This window comes from Spea bombifrons, chromosome 1, assembly GCF_027358695.1.
Source record: "Spea bombifrons isolate aSpeBom1 chromosome 1, aSpeBom1.2.pri, whole genome shotgun sequence".
NCBI lineage: Eukaryota > Metazoa > Chordata > Amphibia > Anura > Pelobatidae > Spea > Spea bombifrons.
The window spans coordinates 62,816,181-62,828,891 of NC_071087.1; positions in this window are offsets into that span (position 1 = coordinate 62,816,181).

Below are 12,711 nucleotides of genomic sequence, written 5' to 3' on the forward strand. Positions count from 1 at the left end.
AATAAAATTAATGGATTAGCATCTTTGTGATTTACATTTGCAAATTTTGTTTTTTTAAATAAAGCTGTAGTATTTAGTTATATGCTTCACCGTGCTTTGTGACCAATGGAACCTCTCCTGCCAGCTATCATTGTGTCATCATAGTAGAAGTCTCATATGTTACGCTGGCTCTCCACACACACACAGAGCGCAAACTCTTTTGAAGGACCATCTCAAGACAGCTGGCTACCTGGCAAAATGATCTGCGGAGTGTCGGCTCCCCGGCAAAGAGATCCGCAGAGCGTCAGGTTTCCATCAACAGATTTGAAGACTGTCAACATGTCTATGTATTTCTTGTTGCTATGACATTTTAAGAAAAAAATTCTTTACATTTTAGTACTAGTCAGAGTTAGCCTCTTAGTGCCCAGAGGGAGGGGCAGTTCTTCGAGCCATGGCTTCCCAGAGATTTCCTTCAATAAAACAAGGTTTTTTCTTTCCTCCGTGCTGAAGAATGACTCTTCGTGAGTCCAGAGGCAGCTCCATCTTTAAACTATCCATACAATGTTTACTATTAAATAAAAAGGTTTGTTCTCATAATTGTTGCTGTCTATGAGTAATTCTTTCAAATTACTATCACCTTTAGTTAAAATGGTATTATTCCAAAAAGTCTACAATGCTGTGCTAATGAAACTTACTTTTGAACTACCAATTTGATTTTATGTCATTGAAATTTGGTGTTACTGTGAAATAGACATCAAATGTTTTAGTTATTTATTGTAAAAACACATCTAACTCATTTAACACATCTATTAAAACTAAAGCAAACACAGTCGTTAGCTGAATGTGTTCAATGACAATAGCAAAAGGAACACCTTTGTCACCAACTTTCTGTGTGACACAGATCCAGACGGGTATTTACAATGCCGGCACCCGTACTATTGTTCTTGTCTCGTCTACCGTTTGCCGGAGAACTCGCCGCAAAAGTTCTTCTCCCAGCAAAACAGTACAAGTGGAAAAACCCCAAGTAACGTCCACCAGGGTACCGATGATCCTAACAGTGAGGAGGCTCCAGAATAAGTAGATAAATATGTTAAAATGATAGTTCTTGAGTAAGCCAGGTGAAGTTTCTGAAACGGCGCGAATACCACAGAGAATGGGAAAATCGTGTCTGGGGCACGATTCGCTAAATTAGTGAAACCCCAAAAAAAACAAATGTAGTCAAGCTCAGAATCACAACCAGAGCGGGACGTCAGGCGGGCCAAAGGTCATACACTAGATGGCTAGTCAGATGAACAGGGGTTAAATTCCAGAGCGCGTAGTCAGGCGGACCGGGTCATACACAGGACGGAAACAAATTCGAATCGCTGAGCAAAAGGAAGGTCAGCAACGCCAAGGGTCGGGAACAAAAATGCAACCAACTTGATAGCAAAGCGAGGACCACGCCAGGGAATAGTCCATGCGGTAGCCGGGCAGAGTACCGCAGCCGCTGCTGGGTAGACCCCAGTCCTAGAAATTGGTAATTAAACCACGGTTCCCAAACGAGCTCCCTCTCTGTAACCATCACCAAGTATTGCCCACCACAAGCTTAATGTACCCTCAAAAGAGCATCCGTAACGACGCTGTTCCAATTGTCGGCAGGCATCGCCGCGGTCCCTAGCTGCCGCACAGTTCCATGAATTTGTGGCTAGGTCCCGGTCAGGCGCATCGAGTGTTTCCTGGCTTGCAGACCCCCCATGGCCGGCTAGTGCATGGGAGTCTGGTTCCAACAGACCAGACGGGTTTTTCCGTTCACCCTGTGCTCCCCAGACAAGGGACTGGGCAAGCAGGTAAGGAGTCTCCCCAGAAATCCTAAAGTGCCCTACTCCCACACTCAAACATAACCCCACGAGTCTTCAGCCTTAAAGGGTTAACTTGACACTTAAATTGCCCCTAAGCCTCAGACCCTCTAGGTTTAGACTATGACCTGTTGTTCTAACATTGTTCTTCCTTTTAAATAAGCTTGCCTCTTCTACTTTGTTAATTCCCTTTTAAATATTTAAATGCTTCTATTGCATCTCCGATCATCTTCTTTACTCCAAGCTATATATATATATATATTAAGATATAGATTAAGAATCTCTACACGTGTACCACTTGTAGTCACCTATAACCCAGCGCTTGAAGAAATCCGGAAAGTCATCAAAGACCTACAGCCAATGCTAGCAGAAGATGAGGCACTAAAAAACATCTTCCCTGAAACCCCCATTTTGGCCTTCAGACAACCCCCAAACCTGCAACAAAAATTAATTAACCGGAAACTACCCATCGACAGAATCAATAAAGAAAAAGGGACCACACCGTGCAAAAGGCCCCGCTGCAAACTGTGCCAACACATATGCACAGACAACATAGCCACCCACAACAGCAAGACCTACAGTATTAAAGGATCATATACTTGCACATCTAGCAATGTAGTGTATATGATACAATGCACTAAATGCGACCTAGGATGCTACATTGGAGAAACCAGCCAGCAATTAAATGGAAGAATGAACATGCACAGACATTCCATTAAACACCACAAGGAAAATTCCTACTGCACCCCTGTGGGACACCATTTCACCCAAAATGACCATTCTGTCAAGGACCTAAAAATCAAAGTACTGAAAGGGGACTTCAGTAATACCAAAGAAAGACAAACATTTGAAGTCAGAATGATTCAACTATTCAACAGCAAGAATAGAGGACTCAATATCGATTTGGGTTTCCTGTCCCACTACACAGGTTTTACATAAACCCCCCCACCTGCTATATGTACTGTATTTTTAGTGCACCATGTTCATCTATATGTACCTGTATATATGACAACATGTGTAGATATATACATTTCCATCCCATTCTTATATTCATCACTGCATTCCTATTCCCTGTATGTGAGCACTACCATCTTATGTTATGTGTTTTTTTTTTTTCTTTTTTTTTTTTTCTTTTTGTTAATTTATCTTCAGCAGTGCTAAAACCCCCCCTCCAAATTCCCTACTCAGAACATTTATGACCCTCTGGAGGGACACATACTTTTACTACATCTCACCCTCCCTTATCAGATCTGGGTAGTAAGCACCCCCCCTCTCCTGCCACACTTATTGAATTCTACGTGTCGTTTTGCTCAGATATGCTTTAGACTTGAGAAAGGGAGAAGAGCTCCCGAAAGCTTGTCATTCTAAAATTCTGTTAGTCCAATAAAAAAGGTATTATCACAAGATACTTATTCCATCTGTTATTTGATATATTAAGATACTTTAGTCTTTCCTGATAATTTCTATCTTGTAAACGACTAAATCTGCTACACAAGAGGGACATTATGCACCAAGCAGGACCCCATCGTGGCCACCACCTCACCCATTCAGCCAATATTTAAAATGATAAAGAAAAAAAAGCTTTGACTATTCTCATAATCATTGTTAATGAATAGTTCTTTCTAAATAAGAAAAAAGTTGCTCTACCTTGTCCGCTGGCCCCAACGCGTCTTCTTTCAGCCAGCTCCACTTCTTCTCTTCTTCTTATATTTCTCCTTGGTATCAGCTCCGTTGACCAGGACTCCTGGATTAGTTCTGCAAAAGCTAAGGAAACCGTCTTTGTCACCCACTTTCTGTGTTAATCCAAACAGGTATATGCACTGCCGGTGCCTGCACTGTTGGTCACCAGTTTGACCAACCACAACAGAGACAAAGGACATTACAGAAGTGGGCAGCAGAGGTAAGCTTAACATTGGAAGCTTTTAGCTAATTACTAAAAACCATATATTTTTATGTAAGTAACATTCTATAAAGGGTTGTCAACATTCCATGAGGATTTTAAAAAACAAAACAAAAAGATTTTGTCTTTAAAGAGCAAACCTTTGCTAGAGACGGACTCTATGCATTGTTAGTGACTCTCGTGAGAGTAGTCACCACAGCTATGTAGGCGATGTATGTATTTCAGGCAGGGGAGGGCTGGCAGCCTAAGGCCTGGGGGGCAAGTCTAGTCAACTGGCCCATTGCACCATCAAAGCGGCTGCGAGCGACATTGAAAGTGGCCGTCATGCGGCAGTCACTCCACCAGCGCCTAATGAAATTAAAGTGGCCGGCGTGCACACACCGCATGCCTCAGCTCTTCATCACACCCCTTTTAAGACGTGGGAAGAGGAGCTGAGGCATGGCCGTTGGGTCTGACAGCCGCATGATGCAGGGGCGTACCTAGAGTATTTGGCACCTGTGGCAGACCCTGTATGTGGCACACACCCCCCCCCACACACACTTTAAAACTGCATAGTTTCTATGGTTAGGCAAACATTGACAGGGGTACAGCAAAATTGTTATCATTATATACTTAGGGATTACGCAGCACCACCGTCAATGTGTGCCTATACATTGAGCCAGACACTGACAACCCCTATCACTATATACTAAGCCAAACATTGATGTGGTGTAGGCTTACCACTTTAGTGACTGGCATAGTATATAGTAGGGATGCACCGAAATCAAAATTTTGGACTGAAACTAAAAATTCAGCATTCACTTGGCCAAAACTGAAAAAAAAAACAAAAAAAACCTTTAAAATACTTTATTAAAAGTAACACCAAAATTAGACAAAAAAATCAACAACAATATTAACATATATATATATATATATATATATATATATATATATATATATATATATATACACACATATATAACAACAATCACAATCCTATCATGCCCAGGTTCTAGCATGTGCTGGCTGACTTAGCATGATAGGAGTGTGATTGCTGTTTGCAATTTTATATATATATATATATATATATATATAGATATATATATTAATACTGTCATTGAATTATTCTGTCCAATAAAAGTGTTAACACACCGAAGTTGGACCAAAAAATAATTTATAACAGCAATCACACTCCTATCATCCCTAGGCAGCCACTACATGCTGGAATCTGGGCATGAAAGGAATGTGATTATGGACTCCCTATGCCAAGCTATCCCCCAACACTTACACATCCATGCTATCTGAAACCCTCATTCACAAACATTCAGCATAACACCCATCACTCTCACACACTTACATTCAGCATAACACCCATCACTCTCACACACTTACATTAGGCATAACACCCATCACTCTCACACACTTACTTTCAGCATAACACCCATCACTCTCACACACTTACATTCAGCATAACACCCATCACTCTCACACACTTACATTCAGCATAACACCCATCACTCTCACACACTTACTAATCCACTCTCTCCTACCTTTTCTTCTTTCACTCTCACTTTTCCTCCTCTTCTTCTTCTTCTTCTTCCTGTCCTGTGCACTGAGCGCGGAAGACAGTGGGTGTGGCTTCCACAGTTGCCGCGCGCACCGTTTCTGAAGGCGTGCCGGCATGGTGGCACCCCTCAGATGAGCGGCAGCCGGGGCGGACCGCCCCCTCCCCTCGCGGCCGCTTAGTTTTTAACTTTGCGGCCGCAGCCGCATTGAATGCTCGTCTGCCGGTGGTCCGTCAGGCCCACTGGCCCGGATTTAGGGCGGCCTGGGGGGCAATTGCCCCCCTGCCCCCCGGCCCAGCCCGCCCCTGATTTCAGGAATCTGGTAAAGAAGGAAAAGAGATCCCTGGTCTTGTGAGCTTACAGTCTCTTAGGAGGTTCATAAACTATGGTTATGTACAAACTTGACAAGACATCTGCTTACTTTGGTTCTTTTGAGGATTAGTTCCATTTTCTTCATACTTTATTGTACTAGGATTTCTTAGCTCATAAAAAGAACCTTGATCTCACTCTTGCCCAAATAATATATCACCCAGTTACCCACACCCTCTTTTTAAACGCCAAGCAAAGAAAGAAAGTGCTGTAAGACACACTGTTCCTTTGAAGTTGTTTCAGAACAAAATACATCTTTGAAACTAAATTGTCTTCAGATCCTACATGCTTGCTTCACTGAACATATTAATGCTGTAGGTACACTTATGGTTTTTAATACTAATGATTATGGATATCACCCTTTGTACTAGTATTGGTCGTTATATGCAAACCCCATAGCTTAATACCACTGCCTATCCCGCCGATACCTGGAACACTCAGGGTCTGAGCTCCAGGGTTCTAGGTGTGTATAGTCAGATTCTCACTCTTGCAATGCCTGCTTACCTTCTACCTTCTAGGGATTGGGACACCCCTCCTAATTATTGAGTTTAGGTGTTTCAGCCGCACACCTTTGCTAACACGTGTATGGAATCAAACACACAGGCATATAAAGTTAATTATATGTGTATTTTTGCTATATTAATGTTCCTGGAGGGCTAAGCCAAATGCCAAATGATTTAGGTAAACTATAAAAACACTCAGGAGCCGTGGCAACTGGTGTTTTATGTGGATAAGTGCAAGATAATGCCCCTGGGGCATAAAAACCCAAGGGGAATGCATAAAATAGTTGATGTTGAGGTTGGGTCTGTATGAAAGGAAAGGGGTTTGGGCGGTATGTGATTAAAAACATGTAAATACATAAAGGGAATCAGCCAGATAAAGGAGGAGAGTATATTTAAAAGAAGAGAAACTACCAAAACCAAAGGACATAGATTTAAATTAGAGGGGCAAATCAGGAAATATTACTTTACAAAGGTTGTGGATGCATGGAATAGCCTTGCAACAGAAGTGGTAGAGGTTAATAGAGTGAAGGAGTTTAAGCATGTGAGGGATAGACATTGTGCATATATATATATAGAAATATAGATATATCTATATATATATATATATATATATATATAGATATATCTATATATCTATATATATATAGATATATAGATATATCTATATATATATATATATATAGATATATATATATATATCTATATATATATATATATCTATATATATATATAGATATATCTATATATCTATATATATATATATACATGTCTGCACTGATCGTTCACAAGACACAGGAAGGTACTAAATGACAACCACAAGTGACAGTTGATGTAAGGCAGCGTGGCCTACTGGTAGACGGCACTGGAGGAGGCGGGCTCCAGTCTCAATGAGAGCGTGGGTTCGATTCCCACCGCTGCCATTCACTTTTTAAAATCCCAATAATGCCATTAAGCCCTCCAAAATATTATGTCAATTTATGTCAATTCAATTTATGCCCTCATACCATGGGGGGAAAATAATGTGCACAAAAAGGCAACAACAACAAAAAAAACATTGGGTATTTCTAAACAAAACTCAAGACAAACAGTATAATCTATTTAGCAGGTTTTTTTCATTATTTTTAGCAAAAGTGAGAAAAAGTCATTTTTTAGCTGTGGTGACTCTCGTGAGAGTAGTCACCACAGCTAAGAGTAGGCCTTTTTTAATCTTTTTCAATTTTATATGATTAAAAACGTGTTACACTATATCGTATTTCCCTTGTGCTTTCTACGGTATGAGCCAGCGCCATCTACTATATGTTGGAGGTTGGGATCTGAAAAAAGAAAAGAAAAAAAGACAAGCCGATATACTGAGCAGTATTTTAATCTGTGAGTGGAACTACAGAGGGGGAGATTGTGTATTTAAAATCGTATCACACAGTGTGTGCGATGTTTGTTTTTTTCTATTTTATAATACCCTGATATTTTGAGGAAAAAGAAGAGGAAGATAAATTGTATTCTCAAATGAAGCTCTTCAGGACCATCTAACAGTTTACTTAAGTATCATGTTTTACTTTTGTGATAATACTATTTTGTTATATTCTGTTACAATTGTATCATAGCGCTCCACCTGTAGAAATGTTGCAGGAACAGTGTGCAATCTGACCTTGAATAGACTGCATTGTGTAAAGTGATTATGCTCAGGAAGGGACTCCAACAAGGAGCAAACTAAAGGAAAGGGATGCTCTATAACTCTTGAAAAAAAGCAAAACAACTCCTTTCTGACCTTTAGGGTCCACCCTCCATTGAATGCTGTTTAGTACACTTCATAAAGTTATTCCATGGGGTTTACTAAAAAGAAACATATATGCATGGAAAGACATCTCCAAACCACCAAGCATATCTGTTTAGCTCTCCCTTCCCACATTTCACTTGGTCTCCTCTCACATCTTCAACACCAGGGGGCCTCAAATTAAAAGTAAAAAGGTAAATCCTCATAGTTTCAAATATCACATTAAAATGTCACCTAAAAGGAAATGTAAAATGTAGTCTTTTCAATAAAATTAATGGATTAGCATCTTTGTGATTTACATTTGCAAATTTTGTTTTTTTAAATAAAGCTGTAGTATTTAGTTATATGCTTCACCGTGCTTTGTGACCAATGGAACCTCTCCTGCCAGCTATCATTGTGTCATCATAGTAGAAGTCTCATATGTTACGCTGGCTCTCCACACACACACACACAGAGCGCAAACACTTTTGAAGGACCATCTCAAGACAGCTGGCTACCTGGCAAAATGATCTGCGGAGTGTCGGCTCCCCGGCAAAGAGATCCGCAGAGCGTCAGGTTTCCATCAACAGATTTGAAGACTGTCAACATGTCTATGTATTTCTTGTTGCTATGACATTTTAAGAAAAAAATTCTTTACATTTTAGTACTAGTCAGAGTTAGCCTCTTAGTGCCCAGAGGGAGGGGCAGTTCTTCGAGCCATGGCTTCCCAGAGATTTCCTTCAATAAAACAAGTTTTTTTCTTTCCTCCGTGCTGAAGAATGACTCTTCGTGAGTCCAGAGGCAGCTCCATCTTTAAACTATCCATACAATGTTTACTATTAAATAAAAAGGTTTGTTCTCATAATTGTTGCTGTCTATGAGTAATTCTTTCAAATTACTATCACCTTTAGTTAAAATGGTATTATTCCAAAATGTCTACAATGCTGTGCTAATGAAACTTATTTTTGGACTACCAATTTGATTTTATGTCATTGAAATTTGGTGTTACTGTGAAATAGACATCAAATGTTTCAGTTATTTATTGTAAAAACACATCTAACTCATTTAACACATCTATTAAAACTAAAGCAAACACAGTCGTTAGCTGAATGTGTTCAATGACAATAGCAAAAGGAACACCTTTGTCACCAACTTTCTGTGTGACACAGATCCAGACGGGTATTTACAATGCCGGCACCCGTACTATTGTTCTTGTCTCGTCTACCGTTTGCCGGAGAACTCTCCGCAAAAGTTCTTCTCCCAGCAAAACAGTACAAGTGGAAAAACCCCAAGTAACGTCCACCAGGGTACCGATGATCCTAACAGTGAGGAGGCTCCAGAATAAGTAGATAAATATGTTAAAATGATAGTTCTTGAGTATGCCAGGTGAAGTTTCTGAAACGGCGCGAATACCACAGAGAATGGGAAAATCGTGTCTGGGGCACGATTCGCTAAATTAGTGAAACCCCAAAAAAAACAAATGTAGTCAAGCTCAGAATCACAACCAGAGCGGGACGTCAGGCGGGCCAAAGGTCATACACTAGATGGCTAGTCAGATGAACAGGGGTTAAATTCCAGAGCGCGTAGTCAGGCGGACCGGGTCATACACAGGACGGAAACAAATTCGAATCGCTGAGCAAAAGGAAGGTCAGCAACGCCAAGGGTCGGGAACAAAAATGCAACCAACTTGATATCAAAGCGAGGACCAGGCCAGGGAATAGTCCATGCGGTAGCCGGGCAGAGTACCACAGCCGCTGCTGGGTAGACCCCAGTCCTAGAAATTGGTAATTAAACCACGGTTCCCAAACGAGCTCCCTCTCTGTAACCATCACCAAGTATTGCCCACCACAAGCTTAATGTACCCTCAAAAGAGCATCCGTAACGACGCTGTTCCAATTGTCGGCAGGCATCGCCGCAGTCCCTAGCTGCCGCACAGTTCCATGAATTTGTGGCTAGGTCCCGGTCAGGCGCATCGAGTGTTTCCTGGCTTGCAGACCCCCCATGGCCGGCTAGTGCATGGGAGTCTGGTTCCAACAGACCAGACGGGGTTTTCCGTTCACCCTGTGCTCCCCAGACAAGGGACTGGGCAAGCAGGTAAGGAGTCTCCCCAGAAATCCTAAAGTGCCCTACTCCCACACTCAAACATAACCCCACGAGTCTTCAGCCTTAAAGGGTTAACTTGACACTTAAATTGCCCCTAAGCCTCAGACCCTCTAGGTTTAGACTATGACCTGTTGTCCTAACATTGTTCTTCCTTTTAAATAAGCTTGCCTCTTCTACTTTGTTAATTCCCTTTTAAGTATTTAAATGCTTCTATTGCCTCTCCGATCATCTTCTTTACTCCAAGCTATATATATATATATATATATATATATATATATATTAAGATACTTTAGTCTTTCCTGATAATTTCTATCTTGTAAACGACTAAATCTGCTACACAAGAGGGACATTATGCACCAAGCAGGACCCCATCGTGGCCACCACCTCACCCATTCAGCCAATATTTAAAATGATAAAGAAAAAAAAGCTTTGACTATTCTCATAATCATTGTTAATGAATATTTCTTTCTAAATAAGAAAAAAGCTGCTCTACCTTGTCCGCTGGCCCCAACGCGTCTTCTTTCAGCCAGCTCCACTTCTTCTCTTCTTCTTATATTTCTCCTTGGTATCAGCTCCGTTGACCAGGACTCCTGGATTAGTTCTGCAAAAGCTAAGGAAACCGTCTTTGTCACCCACTTTCTGTGTTAATCCAAACAGGTATATGCACTGCCGGTGCCTGCACTGTTGGTCACCAGTTTGACCAACCACAACAGAGACAAAGGACATTACAGAAGTGGGCAGCAGAGGTAAGCTTAACATTGGAAGCTTTTAGCTAATTACTAAAAACCATATATTTTTATGTAAGTAACATTCTATAAAGCGTTGTCAACATTCCATGAGGATTTTAAAAAACAAAACAAAAAGATTTTGTCTTTAAAGAGCAAACCTTTGCTAGAGACGGACTCTATGCATTGTTAGTGACTCTCGTGAGAGTAGTCACCACGGCTATGTAGGCGATGTATGTGTTTCAGGAATCTGGTAAAGAAGGAAAAGAGATCCCTGGTCTTGTGAGCTTACAGTCTCTTAGGAGGTTCATAAACTATGGTTATGTACAAACTTGACAAGACATCTGCTTACTTTGGTTCTTTTGAGGATTAGTTCCATTTTCTTCATACTTTATTGTACTAGGATTTCTTAGCTCATAAAAAGAACCTTGATCTCACTCTTGCCCAAATAATATATCACCCAGTTACCCACACCCTCTTTTTAAACGCCAAGCAAAGAAAGAAAGTGCTGTAAGACACACTGTTCCTTTGAAGTTGTTTCAGAACAAAATACATCTTTGAAACTAAATTGTCTTCAGATCCTACATGCTTGCTTCACTGAACATATTAATGCTGTAGGTACACTTATGGTTTTTAATACTAATATTTATGGATATCACCCTTTGTACTAGTATTGGTCGTTATATGCAAACCCCATAGCTTAATACCACTGCCTATCCCGCCGATACCTGGAACACTCAGGGTCTGAGCTCCAGGGTTCTAGGTGTGTATAGTCAGATTCTCACTCTTGCAATGCCTGCTTACCTTCTACCTTCTAGGGATTGGGACACCCCTCCTAATTATTGAGTTTAGGTGTTTCAGCCGCACACCTTTGCTAACACGTGTATGGAATCAAACACACAGGCATATAAAGTTAATTATATGTGTATTTTTGCTATATTAATGTTCCTGGAGGGCTAAGCCAAATGCCAAATGATTTAGGTAAACTATAAAAACACTCAGGAGCCGTGGCAACTGGTGTTTTACGTGGATAAGTGCAAGATAATGCCCCTGGGGCATAAAAACCCAAGGGGAATGCATAAAATAGTTGATGTTGAGGTTGGGTCTGTATGAAAGGAAAGGGGTTTGGGCGGTATGTGATTAAAAACATGGAAATACATAAAGGGAATCAGCCAGATAAAGGAGGAGAGTAGGGCTGCAACTAACGATTATTTAAATAATCGATTAGTTGGCCAATTATTTTTTCGATTAATCGATTAATCGGATAAAAAAAACAATATGCAAATTTTTCGTTTATTTAAAATAATTTAATGAACCGGATGTTAAAAAACAACTTAAAATTTACATTAAAATTCTTATTTTGTTATGATGTAATAAAAAACAATATTTTCAAAGTACAAGAACTCAAACACAATATTTATGAAACAAAATAACCCCAAACATTCTGAAAAGAGGTGGACTATTACTGTTCAAGAAACTTTGCCCCAGCCCTGGCACTTTGCACCCAGCACTTTGCACCCAGCACTTTGCACCTTGCACCCAGCACTTTGCACCCAGCACTTTGCCCCAGCCCTGGCACTTTGCACCCAGCACCCAGCACTTTGCACCCAGCACTTTGCACCCAGCACTTTGCACCCTGCACCCAGCACTTTGCCCCAGCACTCAGCACTTTGCACCCAGCACTTTGCACCCAGCACTTTGCCCCAGCCCTGGCACTTTGCACCAGCACTTTGCACCCAGCCCTGGCACTTTGCACCCAGCACTTTGCACTGTGCCCCTGCACCCAGTCTCCAACTCTGCCCTGCACCCAGCCCTGCCCCCACATTCTGCCCTGCCCCCACACTCTGCCCTGCACCCACTCTGCCCTGCACCCACACTCACACCCTGCCCTGCATCCCCACCCCCACTCTGCCCTGCACCCAGTCTCCCACTCTGCCCTGCACCCAGTCTCCCACTCTGCCCTGCACCCAGTCTCCCACTCTGCCCTGCATCCCCACTCTGCC